The sequence below is a fragment of the Dendrobates tinctorius genome, unplaced genomic scaffold (genome assembly GCF_039654945.1).
Source record: "Dendrobates tinctorius isolate UK_male_01 unplaced genomic scaffold, ASM3965494v1 ptg000162l, whole genome shotgun sequence".
Taxonomy (NCBI): domain Eukaryota; kingdom Metazoa; phylum Chordata; class Amphibia; order Anura; family Dendrobatidae; genus Dendrobates; species Dendrobates tinctorius.
In genome coordinates this window covers 36,875,446-36,898,179 of record NW_027361829.1, presented here as the reverse complement: position 1 = coordinate 36,898,179, position 22,734 = coordinate 36,875,446, and positions in this window count along the sequence as shown.

Below are 22,734 nucleotides of genomic sequence, written 5' to 3'. Positions count from 1 at the left end.
TTACATCTTTCCTGCACCATACCATCAGTCCCAGTGGATCTGCACGCAGCATCGGCTTAACATCTCACTTGCTGAACACCACAGGTGGCGTCACGATCTATTCCATGAACTACATTCCACCATCTAGCTTCCCCTGTTAATTGGGTGCCCAGGGCCACGGACGGGGTCTCTGCTACTGTGACACATCTCGCTGACACTGGCCCGGTACCGAGTACCCCACAGCCCTGGGAGGGCGATGCAACTTGACGTCACGAACAGGATTACGGAGCCCGATACCTCCTGGGTCCTGTGTGCCATAGACTGTGTTTGTGTAAAAGACTGTGAGTGAAATTGGCACCAATTGCCACCATTGTCACTCTGCTTGGTGCACTCGGGAAGAGAAAGGGGCAGGCCTTTGTGGGCGGAGCCTGTCGCAGAGCGCGAAGAAGTGAAGTGCTGCGCGGGAAGGAGGACAGTGCGCGAGAAGTGGGAGGAGCTGAGGCCTACAGCCTGGAGCATCTGGCCTGTGAAGCGGCCGCCGGTAAGCTCACACAACCCCCAGCCCTGGCTAACGCTAACTAGGGGGTGTGATAAAACACTCCGGGATCGGCTTTGCTGGGGTCAAAGGTCACGTGCGTTCAGCATGAAACTCAGGCGCAGAGCTGGGATTCGGGTGTAACTGACCCTGGGTCAGGTTTATTAAAGGTGAAAGCAATGCAAAAAGGAAATAAAACATAAAACAAATCCTTGCCTGTCCGGCACTAGCTAAACAATGGACAACCTAACTACCAACTGGCGGGCTTCTCCCGTCCAGCCAAACCACAATTGCAGTGGGCACTGCTTTCACTCATGTGTGTCTCTCACACAGACAGACTCTCTGTGTTCCCAGGCTGAGACACTCACACAACCACCTGGCATCCTTTTATATCCACCTCCCATTATTCATTAGCAAGCAGGTGCGATACTTACCAGACTAGGCCACATAGGAAAGGAATCTGGGCGAGATATACCTGCCCTCATCCACTATTCCCACATGATTCTCACATATCCCCCCCCTCTGCTCAGACCACTCTGGTCGAGCAATGACACCCGCCAAACAGTGCACTCGGGACAGGGCATCTGCATTCCCCATCTGTACCCCTGGGCGGTGCTCCACCGCAAAAGTGTAGGCCTGCAGGGCAAGGAACCACCGGGTCTCCCGGCTATTCCGTTCCTTGTTCAAGTGCATCCACTTGAGAGGGGCATGGTCAGTGATCAGCCTGAACTTTCGGCCCACCAGGTAATATTTGAGGGCCTCTAGAGCCCACTTAATGGCGAGGCACTCTTTTTCTACAACTGCATACCTTTGCTCGTGTTTATTCAGCTTCCTGCTGAGATAGAGGACTGGGTGTTCCACTCCGTCCCTCACTTGTGAGAGTACTGCCCCGATACCAGTATCAGAGGCATCCGTTTGTACCACAAACTCGCTGCGGAAGTCCGGAGTCACCAGTACGGGCTGAGAGCAAAGTGCCCGTTTTAGGCTATGGAAGGCTTCTTCAGCTGCTAAACTCCATTTAATCATGACGGAGTCTTTCCCTTTTGTAAGATCTGTCAGGGGGTAGCGATGGCTGCAAAATTGGGTATGAACCGGCGATAATAGCCGGCGATCCCCAGGAAGGCTTGCACCTGCTTCTTGTTGACAGGTTGTGGCCAGTCCTGATCCGCCTGAATCTTATCAACCTGGGGTTTAACAACACCCCTCCCAATTACATACCCCAAATACCGGGCTTCTTCTAACCGATCTATTAACTCGTCGACCCGGGGCATAGGGTAGGCATCAAATTTTGAGACCGCATTCAGTTTCCTGAAGTCATTGCAGAACCGGATGGTGCCGTCCGGTTTAGGAATTAGCACAATCGGGCTGGACCAAGCACTGTGCGATTCCTCAATGACGTCTAACTCTAACATTGCCTTCACTTCTCGGGAAACGGCTTCACGGCGTGCTTTCGGGATTCTGTAGGGCTTTACGTGAACTGTGACACCAGGTTCCGTTACGATGTCATGTTTCATTAGCGTAGTCTGCCCAGGTTTTTCTGAGAAAAACTTTTGGTTGTAAAGTAGAAACTGTCTGACCTCAGTCTTTTGCCGCTCCGAGAGAGTCTCTGCCATCCGTACCTCTGGTACGGTATGCGAGCAGACGGGACGGGCCAGCTCCGCTGACAAGGCAGACCGATCTTTCCAGGGTTTTATCAGATTTACATGATAAATCTGTTCAGGTTTCCGTTTACCTGCCTGGTATACTTTGTAGTTTACTTCACCAACTCTTTCCTTAATCTCAAAGGGGCCCTGCCACTTTGCCAGGAACTTACTGTCCACCGTGGGGACCAGGATCAACACCCTATCTCCGGGTGCAAACGTACGGATCTTGGCGCCCCTATCATAGATTCGTTTTTGGGCTCCTTGAGCCTGTATCATATGTTCTTTGACGATAGGCATAACAGCCGCAATACGGTCCTGCATTTGTGTGACGTGATCTATCACTGTTTTAAACGGAGTGACCTGACCCTCCCAGGTTTCTTTTGCAACGTCTAACAGTCCGCGAGGACATCGGGCGTACAATAACTCGAAAGGCGAGAATCCCGTGGAAGACTGGGGTACTTCCCTGATGGCAAAAAGCAAATACTGAAGTAAATAGTCCCAGTTCTTCCCATCCTTGTCTATCACCTTTCTCAGCATCTGCTTCAGAGTTTTATTGAACCGTTCGACCAACCCGTCTGTTTGCGGGTGATATACGGATGTGCGTAACGGTTCAATTTGTAACAATCGGCAGAGCTCCTTCATTACCCTGGACATAAAGGGGGTCCCCTGGTCGGTGAGTATCTGTTTTGGTATACCGACCCGACTAAACACATGCACCAGTTCCTTGGCAATCGTCTTGGTGGCCGTGTTACACAAAGGGATGGCCTCCGGGTAACGAGTGGCATAATCCAAGATGACCAGGATATGTTGGTGTCCTCGTGCAGACCGTGGAAGGGGCCCAACTAAATCCATCCCAATCCTCTCAAACGGGACTTCAATAATAGGTAGGGGTACCAAAGGGCTACAGAACCGGGGCTTAGGTGCAGAGGCTTGGCGGTCAGGACAAGACTCACAATAAACACGAATATCGTGATGCATGCCTGGCCAAACAAAACAGTGTAATATCCTTTCGGTGGTTTTCTGGACTCCCAGGTGACCTCCCATCACATGTCCGTGGGCCAGGTCCAGCACCTGCCGCCGGTAGGGTTTTGGCACGACTAATAGTTGCACCGTATCTTCCCCCTGTTTCTCTATCTGATAGAGTAAATCATTCTCCAGAACCATGTAAAGATAGGCCAGCCTAGAGCCAGGTTCTACGGGTACCCCATTTATCACTTTTACATTTGTCCTAGCCTGAGAAAGGGTAGGATCCTTTATTTGCTCGCTTTGGAAGTCATCTTTCTGAACTTCTAAATCCGGCAAACGGGGAGGTGGACGGCTGTCGGCCTCCTCCTCTTCCCCGGTCTCCTCCGTATCACCCGCCATGACTGAAAACGGGAACTGCTGGTCATTTCCCGCAGACTCTTCCCCCGAGTCTTCCGGGGAGACCTCTTCCAGGGGTTCGGGACCCACACGCGCCCTGGGAAAAGAACCATGTACACTATTACCCGAGGGCATCAACTGATTCTCCCACAATTGCCAGAAGTGGGGAAAATCCCGGCCCAGAATAACATCATGCAATAACGCTGGGACGAGTCCCACTTTATGTTGCACAGACTAGGAAGTAGTAATACATATGACCGTGGTGAGGTACGAACAGGTGTCTTCATGCACACACGTTACAGAAAATTTGTCTGATGGTCCAGTCGGGGCTGACACCAGACTGGCCTTCACCAGAGTCACCACACTTCCCGAGTCTAACAATGCCACCACATTTTTGCCATCAACAGTTAAATCACACAAGTGTTTTTCCACATCCTTTTGACCGGCATTCACACTCACTACCCGTGCAACCATAGACATGCAGTTTTTAGAGTCTGGGACGTCGCACTGCATGGGTTCAGTAGTGACCGGACAGTTCGCAGCAATATGTCCCATCTCTTGGCAGCGGAAACACCTAACGGGCCCCTTGCTTAGACCATAGTTCGTTACTCTCGGCCTCGCAGTGCGGGCAGTCCCGTTTTCCTCCCCCACTGTCTTAGGGATTTTTCCATCTCCCCTACTCCCTGGAACAGTCTTACCGGTTCCACATGGAGATGATGAAGAACGAGGTGGGGTAGCGTTGTCTCGGAGTCCTTCCGCCACGGAGTAACGTTCAACCAGATCCACCAGTTGATCTGCCGTCGTAGGATTTCCATGGCTTACCCACTTCCTCAGGGCTGGCGGTAGAGCTCTCAGGTACTTGTCCATGACGACTCTCTGGATTATCTCTGGCACTGTCAACACCTCGGGTTGTAGCCACTTCTTCGTCACGTGGATCAGGTCGAACATCTGTGACCGCGGGGGTTTATCCGGCTGATAAGTCCATTGATGCACTCTCTGTGCACGGACAGCGGTCGTCACTCCCAGCCGGGCCAAGATCTCGGCTTTCAATTTGTCAAAGTCCTGCGCAGCTTCAGGTTCCAAGTCATAATACGCCTTTTGGGCCTCACCGGAAAGAAACGGGGCAATCAGGCCGGCCCATCGTGCCTTCGGCCATTTTTCTCACACCGCCGTCCGTTCAAACGTGGTCAGGTATGCCTCGATGTCATCTTCGGTCGTCATCTTCTGCCAGTACCAACTCACGTGAATCACTCTCGACTCTGCTTCCAGGTTACCTCAGGTAAGCTTGCCAGGCGCTGCGCCATCTGCTGGAGAAGCGAACGATCGGTAGTTGTCATGTCCACCAACTCCTTCAGCTGGGCCATCATCACCCGATTAGCTTCTTGCTGGACGGCGGTGGACTGTACCAGCGCTTTCATCACGTCCTCCATGCTCATGCTTGCAACGTGCTGCCCGCGTTCTCCACCACAATGTGATAAAACACTCCGGGATCGGCTTTGCTGGGGTCAAAGGTCACGTGCGTTCAGCATGAAACTCAGGCGCAGAGCTGGGATTCAGGTGTAACTGACCCTGGGTCAGGTTTATTAAAGGTGAAAGCAATGCAAAAAGGAAATAAAACATAAAACAAATCCTTGCCTGTCCGGCACTAGCTAAACAATGGACAACCTAACTACCAACTGGCGGGCTTCTCCCGTCCAGCCAAACCACAATTGCAGTGGGCACTGCTTTCACTCACGTGTGTCTCTCACACAGACAGACTCTCTGTGTTCCCAGGCTGAGACACTCACACAACCACCTGGCATCCTTTTATATCCACCTCCCATTATTCATTAGCAAGCAGGTGCGATACTGACCAGACTAGGCCACATAGGAAAGGAATCTGGGTGAGATATACCTGCCCTCATCCACTATTCCCACATGATTCTCACAGGGGGAAGATAATGTCTGTACCAAGCAGCGATGGACGCTGCCACCAACCCCTCAGGGCCGCAAGGAGTAGCGCCCGCCACAGCTGTCCCCATAATGCCGCTGTCTATGCCCTACCTTAAGGGAGCGGCCTGGCTATCGCAGTACTCGGGTGAGTCATATACCCTGAGTGAATTTAAAAAGAGACTGTGCGGTTTGTTTAAAGTATACCCTCTGTCTGAAAGCCAGAAAGTGAACATCCTTATTGGACAGCTAACGGGTGCAGCACAGAGAGAGGTGAAAGCCTGGCAGGACACTGACAAAGACTGTTAAAAAGATTCTAGCCAAGCTGAGGAGCACCTTTGACGCCCGCCCTGCAGCTGAAATCAAGATGCGATTCTTTGGATGTAAACAGAAAGCACAGGACAGTATATGTGACTATGCTCTTAACCTGCAGGAGGCGCTGCGAGCAGTTAAGCAAGATGATCCTGACAGTGTGAAAGAGGAAGATAAACTGGTAAAGGAGCAGTTAATTGAAGAACTCCTATCCAGCACCCACAGGGGACAGTTGCGAATCATAACCCTGCAAAACCCTGTTCTGGACTTTGCTGATTTTAAGGACAGGGCTATTCGGGTTCTGCAGGAATCAGCTGACAGCCATCCAGCGCCCCCTAGGCGTCCAGCGATCACCTACCATCAGGAAGCAACATGTTTTCCTTCCACCCCTGTGGAGGCTGATGCACAGACTCTGGATAAAGATCCAACTGAGGAGCTGCGTCTTCAGGTCCAGGAGTTGACCAGAGGTATGGCTGCACTTACTAAAACCGTGCAGTCTTTGCAGGTGTCCTCCAAAGAGAAGATCCAGCTTGCTTCCAGGCCAGAGGATGTCCCGTGGCTCCGGAAGAGGAGAACCCCGCCACTCTGAGGAAGGAACAACGACCGCTATGACAAGAACGGACGTCCCATCTGTCGTCGCTGCTACAAGGCAGGTCGTCTTGCAAGATTTTGTCCTTTAAACGAGCAACCCCTGGGGCAGAGGGCCAACCCCCAGGAGTAGGACCACAAGGCCCAAGGAACTGGCGAGCCAAGTATGTTGGAGGAAGACCGGTCCTTCCTGTGGTGATTAACGGCATCCCCATGAATGCTTGGCTGGACACTGGCTCCCAGGTGACCACTATGCCCTATATCCTGTACAAGCGGTAATGGGCTAACTCTGAACTCACCCGTGGCCCAACTGATGAAGTAACAGTAGTTGCCAGTAATGGTCAGTCTTTACCACAAGTGGGATGTAAAGAAATTACTGTTAAAGTGTGGAGGGTGGAGTTAAAATCTCCAGGTCTGATAGTTGTGGATATTGATCGACGAGAATGTAATCCCATGATGACTCTTGGTACAAATGTAATTGAAAATTGTCTTGTTGCAACAGGTGGCTGAGACTGCTGGTTCCAGTGAACAACGAGTCCTGCAGAAGGAGATCAAGGCCCTGGTGCAAAGACAACAGGTAGAACTCTCTGGCGGAGAAATTGGTAGTGTCAGAGTGAGTGATGCTTTCCCCATTGCAATACCCCCCAGATGTGAAATGTTGATTTGGTGTCGGGCAGCCATAGGCCTCAGAGGGAAGGATTACCAGGCATTGGTAGAACCAGTATATTCTGATAGCAGGCCCACTGTCCTGACAGCCAGAGGGGTGGTTGATGTACGTAACGGGAGAGTACCTGTACACCTTTTGAATTGTGGGGAGGAGGAGGCCACAATACCTCGGTACGCCACAGTTGCTAAGCTGCTCACTGTTAATAACAACTCTTTGCAGGCAGCAGAGCCCTTGGTCTCATCCGATCAGGTGGAGGACAATGGCTCTGTGAAGCAGATGGAGGAGTGGTGCCAGCAACTGCAGGTGGGGACTGACTCTACACCTTCTTACCAGAAAAATGGGGTTTACAGAGTGACACAAGAATATGAGCAGGTATTCAGTAAACACCCACTAGATTTTGGGCAGGCAAAAGGGGTTCAACATCATATCCCCACTGGAGATCATCCACCCAAAAAAGAAAGGTACTGGCCTATACCCCCAACACAATAACAATCTGCAAAAGGGATGTTGAGAGACATGAAGGAAGCAGGGGTTATCAGAGATAGTTGTAGCCCCTGGGCAGCTCCAAAAGTTTTTGTAAAGAAAAAGTATTCTACCATGAGAATGTGTGTTGATTACAGGAAAATTAACAGCATTACACATAAAGATGACTACCCATTACCCAGAATTGAAGGGTCATTAGCTGCACTTAAAACTGCTAACTACTTTTCCACCTTAGATCTCACTAGTGGGTATTGGCAGGTTCCTGTGGCAGAGGCAGACAAGGAGAAAACAGCATTTACCACTCCAATGGGTTTCTGTGAGTTCAATTATATGCCATTTGGGCTCTGCACTGCCCAGGAACATTTCAATGGCTGATGGAGTGCTGCCTGGGACACATGAACTTCGAAACAGTCCTGTTGTACCTTGATGATGTCATTGTTTTCTCCAAGACTTATGAAGACCATCTGGAGCACCTGGCTGAAGTGTTTGAAGCCTTGTCCAATTTTGGTCTAAAGGTGAAGCCTTCCAAATGCCAACTCCTGAAGCCCAAGGTACAGTACCTCGGTCATGTAGTGAGTGCAGAAGGTGTGGCACCAGATCCTGACAAAGTCACAGTCATCCGGGACTGGCCAAAGCCCAGCAACCTCCATGAAGTACGCCAATTCCTCGGGTTGGTAGGCTACTACCGAAGGTTCATCAAAGGCTTCACTGAAATAGCCGCTCCTATGCAAAATCTTCTGGTGGGGCAGTCCAAGAAAGCCAAACAGAAGAATTCCACATTTGAATGGACTGAGGAGTTGGAGAGGTCCTTCAGCAGACTGAAGATGGTTCTCACAGGAGATGAAGTTCGGGCCTACCCAGATTATGACAAACCCTTTGTATTGTATACTGATGCCAGCAACGTGGGACTTGGAGCAGTACTGTCACAGGTACAGAATGGCAGAGAAAGTGATCTCCTACGCCAGCAGGAAGCTTCGTCCCACTGAAAGGAACCCTGACAACTACAGTTCCTTCAAGCTGGAGTTCCTCGCCATAGTCTGGGCTGTGACTGAAAGATTCAAGCATTACCTAGCTTCAGCCAAGTTTACCATCTTCACGGACATCAACCCGTTGACTTACTTGTACACTGCAAAACTAGGTGCACTGGAACAGCGATGGATGGCTCGGCTATATAACTATGAGTTTACCATCAAGTACTGGGCGTGGCACAAGAATGCCAATGCTAATGCGCTGTCCAGGATGCCTAATCTGCCAGATGCAGGAGAAGACCCTGAGGCTCTTGAAGAAATAGAGTTACCTCCCTTCCACCGGCCACTTGCGGCTCAACGTGCCCAGGGAGTGAGAAACAGAAGGTCGAGCTTGAAAAAAGTCACCCTAAATCCATTGCCCCATCATGACTGGGCAGAAACTCAGGATAATGACCCCGCAGTCCGCCTGGTGAAGGAGCTACTGTCACAAGCTGACTCAGGCCAAGAGTCGAATGCTCCTGAAGAAACCCAGCAGTTATGGAAGGAGAGAGGCCGGCTGTTCATCTATGCAGGAAAGCTGTGTCAGAGGAGTATCAATGCCCGCACTCATGAGCTGGTTTGGCAGGTGATAGTCCCAAAGAGAGAGGCATCAATGGTCCTGGAAGCATACCACAATGGAGCTGGACACTTCGGATGGAAGAAGTTGGAAGTATTGCTCCAGGAGAGGTTCTACTGGGCTGGTATGAGGAAAGCCATTGAGAGGTGGTGCCGGGAGTGTGGACAATGTAACCTGCGCAGAAAGGATCGAAACAGCCAGAAAGCTCCTCTACAGCCAATCATCACCAAGCAGCCACTTGAGTTGGTAGCCCAGGACCATGTGAAGCTGGTTCCAAGCCGGTCAGGCTACATCTATGCTCTTACCATTGTGGACCACTACTCAAGATTCCTGGCAGTTGTGCCTGTCAAAGATCAAACAGCCAGGACAGCAGCCAGAGCATTCCAACAGCACTTCTGTGGACCACATGGATATCCTGAGCAAGTGCTTACAGATCAAGGTCCCGCCTTTGAGGCAGAAGTGTTCCAGGAATTCTGTAATTTGTATGGTTGTAAGAAGATCCGGACAACACCGTATCACCCACAGACCAATGGAATGTGTGAGAAGATGAACCAGGTAGTGACCAACCTGCTGAAGACCTTGCCTTTGGAGGAGAGGAATCTGTGGCCAGTAAAGTTGCCAGATCTGGTAGACCTCTACAACCACATTCCTGTGAATTCCACCAACTGCACAACAGCATACCTAATGAGAGCGAGGCTTGGTAAACTGCCTATTGATTTGGACATGGGAGTCCTGACACCTGAAGCAACCTCACCAGATGCTCACTGGGATACAGAGAGGCAGCAACAGTACAGAAGTGTACAAGAATGTGTGGAAAATAGTTTAGCTCAGGCAAGACAAAAGCAAGAAAGGAACTACAATCAGCATGCACCTGCAGTTCCCTTGTAACCAGGAGAACAAGTCCTCAAAAGGAAAAGAAGACTGCATAAGCTGGATGATCAATGGGAAGCTGAACCCTACACCATTCTACCCTCAAACTTTCACAATACCAAGGTGTGCCTTATTAGTAAAGATGGAGGAGAGACATCCACAGCAATATCAAGAGATCATTTGAAATTATGCCCTGATCAGTTAAAAGAAAGAATGGAAGAACAAGATAACATCCAACTCACAGAAGAAGAAAAGGTCAGCACCATACTTGGAGAATTCCCTGCGAATTGGACTAAAGTAAATGATGCAATAGTTGTGCCAGTGTTAACATTTCCCCAATTGGTAGCACAGGAAGAAGTGACTCCTGAGATCTCTGAAAATCAAGAAGTTCAAGTAGCAGATGCCATACCAGCAGTGGAGCCAGAGAACCCTTGCCCTGCCAATGGTGAATCTGTTATACCCATGGTGAGTCTAGTCTAGGGGTTCGCAGACAATCTAGAATCCCTGTGCCATGCAGAACCACCAGTAGTGTATCCAGTACATTACACACTACACCAGTATTACGCAGGTCTACCCATACTACACAAGGTATACCACCCATCAGATATCATATATAGCAAAGCAAATGTAAATGTTGAAATTGTGTATATATGTAACTGTTTTCAAGTTTTGTGCCTACAGGTAATCTGTAAGAGTTGCCTTTGGAATTTGCCAGTTTTGTTTTATGGACATTGTACCACAGGACTTGTGTGGTCATCAACTTGTATATAGTTCACCATTTGCCCAGGAATGGACCATGGACATTGATGCTTGGACTTGTCATCATAAAACTGTTTTTGGAGCATGTGGTTTTTGTACATTTTTCATTTTTCAAAATCTTGTACAATTATATTTGTTATATGTTCATATGTTTTCATGTTTTGTTCAGCCCAGGAGTGCTGACTTGCTCTAGGGGGGAATGTGGTGCCCCCAGGAGTATGGCCGCCACAGTGGCTTTGCCTTCCTCCAGGGAGGGTAATGCCAGGCTTGGAAGCAGTGAAGGGTCTCTCTTGCAGTTAACCTATACATGCAACACAGTTCCACTCCCGGCCAGCAGGGGGGACTCTGAACCAGAATTGAAGGGAGGAGTGCTCTCTGAGGGCCAAGAGGAATGAGTGGTCAGTTAGTGTGAGGGGGTCCACGTGTGCAGACATGTGGAGAGAAGCTGGAGGTTGAGCTGAGAAAAGAGAGCTCCCTCACAGCGAGAGCGCATGAACTGGAGCCTGGTCTCCACGGTTGTACGGATACTAATGGTCCTGCAGCAGACACCAGAGGAGTAGGAGGCTGTAAATGCCCTACTCCCATCTAAGACTCGGAGGCACGACAGCACAGAGTGAGCCAAGAGAGGAATAGCGGCTACAGCTGCCTGCCATACGAGGAGTGCTAGTACAAGAGAATTAGGAGGAACTTCAGTGTAACTCAGTACTAGGAGTACCTCACTCAAATAAGAGCTAAGAAGGAGACTGCAGAGCCCATCTGCTGAGAGAGAATCCCTGAGCTGCTTCCAGGCTAGCATGCTCCGGTACCATCTGTAATCAGGACCCTGGACTGCATTTATCAAGTAAATGTACAGAAATTGCACCCCGCTGTGTCTTTGTCTGCTTCCTACCCTTCTGGCACTGCTACATCCCCATGCCAACCACATCTACACTGCCCTGGGACTACAGCTTCACCTGTGGGGAGCTTTTACATCTTTCCTGCACCATACCATCAGTCCCATTGCATCTGCAAGCAGCGTCGGCTTAACATCTCACTTGCCGAACACCACAGGTGGCGTCACGAACTATTCCATTAACTACATTCCACCATTTAACTTCTCCTGTTAATTGGGCGCCCAGGGCCACGGACTGGGTCACTGCTACTGTGACACATCTCGCTGACACCGGCCCGGTACCGAGTACCCCACAGCCCTGGGAGGGCGACCCATATCCTTCATTTATATATACCGTAAGTATTATGATCTCTCTCTTACAGCCTTATTATCATTGGGTACTATTCTATACCCTTCCCCCTTTCCCCACTTTTCCCTTCCCCTATTCTTTTTCATCCTAGCTTTTGATACAAATAGCCTTTTTGGTATTTACAAAATTTTTCCACATCCTGATATTTCTGGTATTATACCAGAGGCAAAATGAATTTCAGACTAATCATTGGGGGTTGCCGTCTCAATGATTCTCCTTATCACCGATCATGGTATCATCCTATAGGTGAAGATCTTCATATTGTTTTGTCTTGTGCTGTGGTCCTCCCCCTTGTATATTTGTATTGTTCTGTGTTTATGTATGTCTGTTTTTTGTATGTTTCCGTGCTCCCGGGAGCGGCGCGTGCATTTGTTTATGTACCAGCGGTAACTCGCGCTGGTGATAGCAATATATACGCTGCTTTAGTGCGCCTCAAAAATTTTAGCCTGTGCTCCACTGGACGCAGGCGCACAGGTTCAGTGCGACACAAGCACGCTGACCTGCGTTCCACTGGACGCAGGCGCAGTGGAGCTGACGTTCTGGATTCATTGCATGCTCCTATGGCACATGTGGGTTGCGACGAGACCGCCAGCTCATGTTTAATAATGGCCTACACAGCGCATGCGTGGCTGCCATGGATCTTGTTCACGTGACCGGGACGCCGGTTACACATTACCTGCTCTGGTTGTTTCACAGAGGGGGTTTTTCCACAGTGCACGGTAACGCCCTTACGGACTTTTGCAAGGTATTTAAAGCCCCCTGGATCACTTTTCTGTCACTTCCCCTGACTGTGACGGACTCAGCTTCTGCTGAGACCATTTTTTGAGTGGACCCTCTGGGTCATGGCACCCACCCACTGAGGGCGAGCTTACCTTGTGAGAATCCACCCCCTATACAGGGAGTGTCAGTGGCAAGACCAAGGGGGTGAGCCACCACGACTGCTGGGAACAGACGGCCGGCTCAGCGGGACACTAAGTTCAAGTGTCTGACTACGAGGATGAACAAGAAGCAAGATAAGACAAGACGTAGGTGCAAGGTATCTTCATTAGGATAACTTCAGAATCACATTCATTGCAAACGTGAGAACAAGCAAAACGTGCAAGGTGCGTGCGTGGGCACGCCAAGGTCCATAGCATGGTACGTGCCAGGTGGCACGCCTGGGTACAGGCGAAGGCTCAATGGCATCGGACTCCGGACAGCTGGCAACAATCAACATGATCAGGGCATCAGGCTGTGGACATCAGCTCCGGACATCAGGCCGCAGTCATCAGGCTTACGATCTCTGGCAGCGATCGGCAGGTTCCGGACATCCGGCAGGCAAACCAGGGTTCAGGCAGGGAGGCACAACAGATCTCAAGGCATGATGTGTGTTAGGGAACACGCCGAGGTTCAAGGCTAGGTGCAAGGCAGGGTGCATATGTAGGGGACACGCCAGGGTTCAAAGTAAGGTGCAAGGCAAGGTGTGTGTGTAGGGGACACGCCAGGGTTCTTAGTTCAACAGACAAGGCAAGACAAGGTAAGGCTAGGCGAGAAACAAGGCAAAACAGGGTACGGAAAATGGAGCGGGACATAGGCAGAAACAGAGCCAGGTCAGAGCGAGGACAGAGTCTAGCAGCGGAGCGTAGGCCGAAGCCCAGAGCCGGGCCAAGGGAACACCTTGGGACTAGACTTGGAAACGAGACATAGAACTAGCAGCGGAGCGTAAGCCGAAGCCCAGAGCCGGGCCAAGGCAGCCTTGGGACTAGTCAGGGAGTGTGCTAGAGAGCACCAGAGGACAGAGTCTAGCAGTGGAGTGTAGGCAGAAGCCCAGAGCCGGGCCAAAGCAGAGAACAGCGGAAGTACTACAAGGCAAAGCAAGGCAAGGACAAACATGGCACAAGAGACAAACATAAGACAAGGCACGGGACAAGAGACAGAGTACGAGCACAGAGCATGTGCAGAGACGCACGACAGGGCAGAGTGCACGGGCACAGAATAGAGGGAGCGACCGAGCAGACCAAGCAGCCATGCAGGGAAGCAACACAATAATCAGGCCTGGGCCATAGGGAGGGGCGGTCTGATATAGCACCATAGCACCAGTACTTCCGGGTCAGGACCAGGGGAGAACTTCCAGTTCAGATCCTCCAGGATCACAGAGAGCAGTCACATGACCAGGGATTCCAGACATGCAGAGATGATTGCAGAACCAGACAGTACTGGAACCTAGGAAAGGTCACATGATCAGGGTTCCAGACATGCAGAGATGATTGCAGAACCAGACAGCGCTTGAGCCTAGGAAAGGTCACATGATCAGGGGTTCCAGACATGCAGAGATGATCACAGAAGGCAGAGCAGAAATGCAGGCATCTTGCAGCCCAACAGTCATGAGGTGAGTGCGCACACTGCTCTAGGGAACATCCAGGATAGCAGACATGAGATGTGCGCGCACACCACTCCAGGGGTCATGAGGCAAAACAGACATGGCGGATGTGACACTGACGAAGCCATACGGGTTACGGCGATACGCGTGGGGTAATGGTCCTGCGTATGGCATCCATACATCTGCACTTTTATTGTGGCTATTGATTTCTTATTGTGGTGTTTGATACTGTTTGGCCTCATTGTATGCTTCGGCACTATTGATATTTAGAAGGTCAAACCTTTTTCCTCTCTTTCTTGTTATTTGGGCTTATCAGGGTCCTAGTATTAAAGCCTCATTATATGGATGGTTGCATTGGTTGCTTCACTCCACCTAGGGGCTGTGTTTTGGTTCAGGGTTATATGGTCCTCATGAGTCTAGGAATAGGGAGAGTGATTGCCATATCGCCACAGTGTGGTCAGATTATATACACACATTAGAACTGCATACGTGGATAATATTCTGTGTTAATATGTATCATGTATATTTTGGATGCCATAATTGTGATTTTATCATATTTTTATTGTGTATAACTCTTTTGTATCAATAAATTACTTGTTTCAGTCTTATTATATTTGGTGCAGTGTGCGCTTTGTTTGCAGGGGTACTTTCCTTGCTTTTTCCTCTTTAGCGCAGGCCATGAGCTCTCAGAATGCTTCACTTTCAGCCAAACAGAAGGGCAGTGTACACGGATGAGAGGATGAGTACTTTCTTGTCCTACTCAGAGTGTCTGCTAGGGTGAGCTGGACTTGAGAGCTGCATATGGGGGAACTAGCGGTGGACCTGATGGACTGACAGGGGGTTGGTGATGGAGATGGTGGTGGTGGTGATGGCCTAGATTGAGTCTTTCGTTGCAAAAACCTTGTAATTCCCTGACTGCTTTGGCCTTGTGACGACACTTCAACATTTCTTGCTGGTGGTGTGCTTACCAGTGGCCTTTCAGTGGGGGAAGTGATGGAGTGTTGCTGGCTACCTTCAGTCGGAACAGGTGCACATGTGCTACCTGAGCTTTTGTGGTCCATCCACGCTTGCAAGTGCATGGTGGTTAAATGTCTAAGCATGCAACTGGTATTCAAATTTCGGAGCTTTTTCCCTTGGCTAAAGGTCCTTCCGCACTTCTTACAGATAACCTTTGCCTCATCAATAGGATTTTGGTCAAAAAAGTGCCACACTGCACTCTTCCTACTATGGTATAAATTTTCAGGGCTTGCACGCTGTGCTATTATGACCGTCTGGCCAAGCTGTCCTGCAACTCTTTTTGTTTTTTTACCACATTTTTGGACAGCTTCGGGCATGCCAGATAACCGCTGCTGCGATGACGATGCCTGCTGCGGATCCTTCTCCTTTTCTGAGCTGTTGACAGCGGCACCCTCTTCCCCCAATGGATGCCAATCCGGGTCAACAACTGGGTCATCCATCACCTACTCTTCAATTTCATCTGCACCTTCTTCTGTGTCACCGTGTAAGGTGGTATAGTATGCGAGAAGGGGCACCTGAGTTTCATCAGGGTCAGATTCTAGCTCAGTAGACTGCGAGGGCAATGTAGTGCTCTGGGTCAATGTACCAGCAGAATCATCTAGCAGTGGCTGTGCATCAGTGCACTCCATGTCATATTCATATTGGACTGGGGATTTGACTTGATAACCCAGGCATGTTATGTTTTTCACATGGAGTAATCTGAAGTGTGGCCTACCGCATCCTTCACTTTTGGTGGGGGTGAAGGACACAAGGAAAGGTGTTGTTCCTGACCAGAAGCCTGCACTGATGACTGAGTGCTAGCTGTTTTTGAAAGTTCAGAAGAGGAGGCAATAGAGCTGGAGGCTGTTTCGGCAATGCAAGCCAAAACCTGTTCCTGTTGCTCCGGCTTTAAACGCTGTTTACCTACTGCCAGAAAAGGGAACCTTACAGGTCTTCTTGAGCCAGACGATGATGCAGGCTCAACATCTCCGGCCTTAGCTGCTATTGTGCTTTTGGCATAACCAGCAGATGCACCACCACCACCATCAGTACCAGCTGCCCCCCCGCCCACGTCCGTAGCCTCTTCCACCATACTTCCTCATGTTTGGGAAAATGTAACAAAAATACCAGCAGATATATGGTACTATATGAGGAGTGTACAGCTGTATAAGGTGTAGTGAAAAATTTAAATCTCCGTATATATTTCCTTAGTCACAGATGCTCTCCCAGTATGTATTTGACCGTAATCCAACCAGCAGATATACGGTACTGTATCAGAAACGTACAGCTGTATACAGTGTAAGGAAAAATTTAAATATCCGCATATATTTCCTTAGTCACAGACGCGCTCCCAGTATGTATTTGACCATAATTCAACCAGCAGATATACGGTACTGTATCAGAAGTGGACAGCTCTATATGGTATATGTAAAAATGTAAATCTCCATATATTTATTTCCGGAGTCACACACACACACGCAGTCTCAGTATGCATTTGACCGTAATCCAAACAGCAGATATACAGTACTGTATCAGAAGCAGACAGCTCTATACGGTGTATGAAAAAATGTAAATCTCCATATATTTATTTCTGGACTCACAAACACACGCTGTCTCAGTATGGATTTGACCGTAATCCAAACAGCAGATGTACGGTACTGTATCAGAAGCGGACAGCTGAATACGGTGTGTTAGGCGTCGAGTTCCTGCCACTGCACAGCAGGAATCCAGAGCCTTGCACCCAGCAGTCTCCCATTCTTCTTCAGCCACAGTGGAGCCTGCTCAGCAGATTCGTCGGTCCCGGCGCTCTGCCCAGGCCAACTCCATGGGTTTGCTTGCTACTGCCACCTCTGGCACAGCTATGACAATGCATGCTGCTCAGCAGCGAGATTCTCCAGGGACTAAGTCCTCATGTCGGGCCACTGAGCATGCCCGTGGAGTGATCTCCCATTGGAGATCGAGGGTCACGTGCTCAGGTCCTGCTCGTGTTCAGATTGGCCCATCCGAGAAGCCAGGAAGGTCCCGGACGCCCGTGGCTATAAAAGGTTCGCATGGCCGCTCGCCCATGCGCTAGGATAGACTGTAATACAGACTATAAGGTGTGAGAGATGTATGCACGTATGAATGTATCTGGTGACTGACTCATTATGAAACCCCTACCCTTGGTACGCATGTGTTGTGCAGCCTAGCCTGCTAGCGCCCAGGCTTAGGTGTAGGTAGGTCAGGGTTTGAGTCAGACATTGGTCCTCACCAGTGATCCAGCATGCCTCAGTCCATGTGCTCCACACTCCACTGCCAGCATCTTTAGCGGCGCTTGTGGCAGCGACGCCACGTGCTCAGTGTGCCTAGAGGGACTCTAACCCCGTGTCCTTGGGGTAGCGTTCTGTGGCCGTGTCTTTGGGGTAGCGCTCATCGGCAGAAGTAAAATGGCAGTCGGCGGTCAGGGCTTTTATAGCCACTGTGACGCCACACAAAGCAAGCCAATCACTGCAATGCCCTTCTCTAAGCTAGTGGTGGCCGCTGCCCATGTCATCGCAGTGCCCACAGTGTGCATCCTTGCTCATTGGCAGAGAAAAGGCACCTGAAAGCATTATAGGAAACACGACTTTGGCGCTCGGGTCGGCGACCGCATGGCTGACTTCACGCTATGGTCGGGTTTCACTCAGCGAAACCCGACTTTGGCGAAAGTCGGCGACTTTTGAATCTGACTGACCCAAATCGCTCAACTCTATCACCCATAATTTATACAAATCCATTGAGAAAAGAAATGAAATATTTTTTGGGGGTGTGAAATAAAAACAACAAAGCTAAAATAACGTGGTTTGTTAAATGTTTATACCACTAGGCGGTCTGCCTAGCACTATTGAAGTGCCCCCTACAAGGATATACACCCTAATTCCCTAAACCAACACTGAAGGGGTCTAGTCGCACCCTGCAAAAATTGAAAAATGTGCAACAAAAATGATGAAGAAACTATGTAAAACATACATGTAGTATTAGTCGATATTTTGTCCAGAATGTGCAAGCTCACAACCCATGTCAAAGGTCCTCACTGTCTTGCAAGTCCATGCACTAAAATTCAAAGCACTCACAGAAAAAGTCCATAAAATTCAAAAACATCTAAAAAATAGACACCTATTTTTACAAACAATACAAATGAAGATGCAATTTTAAATGTTGGATGTTGCAGACCCCTATGACAAAGGCAGAGGCAGCAGAGGTGATTAATACTGATAAACAACCACTCACTTGCCTACCATTTACAGTATATCACAAAATTGAGCACACACATTTTTTATAATATTTTATTATATCTTTTCATGGACAACACTGAATATATGACACTTTAATACAATGTAAAGTAGTCAGAGAACAGCTTGTATAAAAGTGTAAGTTTGATGTACCCTCTAAATTACTCAATAAAGCTATTAATGTCTAAGCTGCTGGAAACAAAATTAAGTACACTCCTAAGCAAAAATGGCCAAATTGTACCCAAATTGTTAATATATGGGGTGGCCACCATTATTTTCAAGCACTGCCTTAACTCTCTTATGCATGGAGTTCACTAGAGCTTCACAGGTCGCCACTGAAATCCTTTTCCGTGCCTCCATGACAACATCATGGAGCTGATGGATGTTAGAGACCTTGTGCTCCTCCACCTTTCATTTGAGGATGCCCCACAGATACTCAATAGGGTTTAGTCTGGAAACATGCTTGACCAGTCCAGCACCTTTACCTCAGTTGTTTTAGCAAGGGAGTGGTCATCTTGTAGGAATGTTTAGTGTCGTTATCATGTGGAAACACTGCCCTGCAGCCCAGTTTCTAAAGAGAGTGGATCATGCTCTAATTCAGTATGTCACAGTACTTGTTGGAATTCATGGTTCCTCCAATGAACTGTAGCTCCCCACAATCAGGGAGCACTCATGCAACTCCAAACCATGACACTCGCACCACCTTGCTTGATGATTGGCAAGACATGCTTGTCTTTGTACTCATCTGGTTGCCACCATACATGCTTAATACCATCTGAACCAAATCAGTTTAGCATGGTCTCATCAGACCACAGGACATGGTTGCAGTAATCACTGTCCTTAATCTTCTTGTCTTCAGCAAAGTTTTTGCAGGCTTTCTGGTTCATCATCTTTAGAAGAGGTTTCTGGAACGACAGCCATGCAGACCAATTTGGTGCAGTTTGTGGTGTATGGTCTGAGCATTGACATGCTGACCTAAACCCCTGTAACCTCGGCAGCAATGCTGGCAGGAATTATAAGTCTAATTTGAGAAGATAACCTCTGGATATGAAGCTGAGAATGTGTACTCAACTTCTTTGGTTGACCATGACGATGCCAATTCTGAGTGGAACCTGTCTTGCTAAATTGCTGCATTGTCTTGGCCAACGTACTGAAGCTTAGTTTCAGGGTGTTGGAAATCTTTTATTGCCTAGGCATCTTTATGCAGCGCAACAATTATTTTTTTCAGATCCTCAGAGAATTCTTTGTCAAGTGGTGACATGATGAACTTCCAGTGACCAGTATGCGAGAGCGTGACAACAATAATATTAAATTTACCACACCTGCTCCTGATTCGCACCCGAGACCTTGGAACATTAATGAGTCACATGACACCAGGGAGGGAAAATGGCTAATTGGGCACAATTTGGTTGTTTTCACTTAGGGCTGTACTCACTTTCCTTGACAGCGGTTTAGACCCTAATGACTGGGTGTTGAGTTTTTTATATGTCATATATAGAGAAATTTTAACACAGCCGTGATGGAGGTGCCAGTCAGTAGGTTCCCAAAACTTTATAGTATATACCAAATACTGAGCAAACTCATAGGGTTTTGATGTGAAACAAATGTGTTTAACACATACAGTAGTCATTAGTTACAAACGTTTCGGTCTTGCTAGACCTTCATCAGTGTACTACAAAAGAAAACAAAAAATAAAAGTGCTGAAAATACATAAATGAAAGTATATACAAAATAATGCAATGGACATTGGTCAAATATATAGCAATTATTAAATAACCCATATGGAGACATTCAAAATTGCAAAAATCTAGTCTCAGAAGGGGAAGAAAGTCGACCCACCTAGGACAAATGTAAGCGTACATGTGAAAATATCACATATAATGTGGCAATAGAGTGGTAATCTGTGGTAGTAGAAAGAGAGCATAAAAAACAGGACCTCAGTGAGATGGCATGTGAGGAAAGTATATAGAAAGTGGTACAGACCTTATTATGCAGGTTTGATAGTGCTGTTAATGGTCAGTGACCACAATAGTGGCCATACTGTGGATATGAATATGTAAGGACATTAGGTAATGGCTGGCGCTATGGAGAGGAATGCTGGTGGTGTGCACTTACCAAGCGCAGCTGCGCTGCTGTGTGTCTCGTGACGCGGTTTCCGCTGCCTGTCAGTGAGGTGGGGTGGAGGGCGCACTGTGTCTATTTATAACAGCAGAGTGCACGCGCAGTGTGCTGTGCACGGGTACCGGAAGTGGACGACTATGAATGTCACATTCACAGGTTAGAGCGGAAGTGCCCATAGCGTGCGTTCCAAGGCCAGGAAGTGGGCTGGGTTGCGTTCCATAGTGAAATGGTAACTACGTGGCTAGACATTAGTAGTAGTACGGAGCCTGTGAATCCAAAGCTGGGCAGGGGTGAGCAATAGAGTGAAGAGTCGTGATTCATGGTATTCAATACTGGCGGTTCTGCAGAAAAAGGAGAACAATATCAGAACAGAATATATAGAACATTCATTAATAAGAGCAAGTCTCAAACCAGTAACTAGGACAAGTATAAATCTGAAACAGATATTATGACAATACTTGAATAAAGGATTACACGGCGTCAAAGCAGAGTATACACAGCATTCATAAGTGAGGGCAAAATCATATAAAGAACGGACAGTAATCAGAGACAGGTATCAGGACAATGCCTAAATGAAGGATTGCAAATCATAGTCCCTATTAAGACCGCATGGGGTCAGGGTCCTGAGTTCATGGATCCAGAATGCCTCCCTATATTTAAGCAGACCTATTTGGTTGCTCCCTCTGCGTGGTTGGGGGACATGTTCGATTATTTGAAAGCGTAGTTGTGATATGCTGTGGCCATTAGAAATGAAGTGGTGTGGAATAGGTAGAAGCTGATTTTTGCACCTAATGGTGGATTTATGCTTCGAGATTCTGTCCTTGATGCATTGCGTGGTTTCGCCCACGTACATCAGGCCACAATGGCATTTAATTAGATACACCACAAAATTTGAATCACGGTTAAAGTAATGATTGATGGTATATCTGTTGCCAGTTTGGGGGTTTGTGTATAATGTTGCCCCTAATGACATTGTTGCACTGATTGCAATTAAGGCATGGAAAAGTCCCCATCTTGGGGGTACCCAGAAAACGTTGTATAGCCATTGGTTTGTTGGTGCCTATGTCTGCTGTAACTAGTTTGTCCCGTATGTTCCGTGGTCTCCTGAAGCAGGGTAAGAAAGGTTGTGTGAACCCATCAATCGTGGGATGAGCGGTATGTAAAATATGCTAGTTCTCCCGTATAGCCTTGTGGATGAGATTTGCCGATGGGTGGTAGTAGTGGACAAATGGTATGCGGTTTCTGGCATTGTTTCTTCCAGATTCACTGGTGATACTAGGTGGGGCTAAGGTGTGTGGGGGATAGCCCCTCTGTAAGAACTTGGTTCTCATGTCCCCAAGGCGGGTTTGTTGTAAAAGAGGGTCTGTGATGATTCTGTTGACCCGTTTCATCTGGGAATTGGGAATGGAATTCTTCATATTGGTGGGGTGAAAACTATCATAATGTAATAGACTATTTCTATCAGTGGGTTTGGAATAAATGTCTGTTGTAAGATAACCCCTGATGTCTTTGATAACCAGTGTGTCTAGGAAACTTATTTGGTCTTGGTCTTGTGTCATAGTGAAATCGAGGCCAGGCCAAGATGTCATCAATATATCTCTTCCATACCCTGGCGTGGGTACGGAAGAGAGTGTTTATGTAGATACGGGACTCCACAGAGTGTGCCATGTATGCATTGGCATAAGGAGGTGTGACGTTCGAGCCCATTGCAGTGCCTTTCAACTGTAGATAGGTTGAATCTTCAAATAGGAAGAAGTTATTGGTGAGGACTAGAGTTGAGCGAAAGAGGGTCGGTCAAATTGATAAGTCGCCGACTTTCGCTAAAGTAGGGTTTCACCGATCGAAACTCAACCATAGCGTGAGGTCGACCATGAGGTTGCCGACCCACGCGCCAAAGTCGCATTTCCCATGATGCTTCCAGCGCCTTTTCTCAGCCAATCATCAAGGACGCACACTGTGGGCAACGCGATGACATCGGCAGCGGTCACCACCATCTTAGAGAAGGGCATTCGTGTGATTGGCTTGCTTTGTGTGGGGTCACAGTGGCTATAAAAG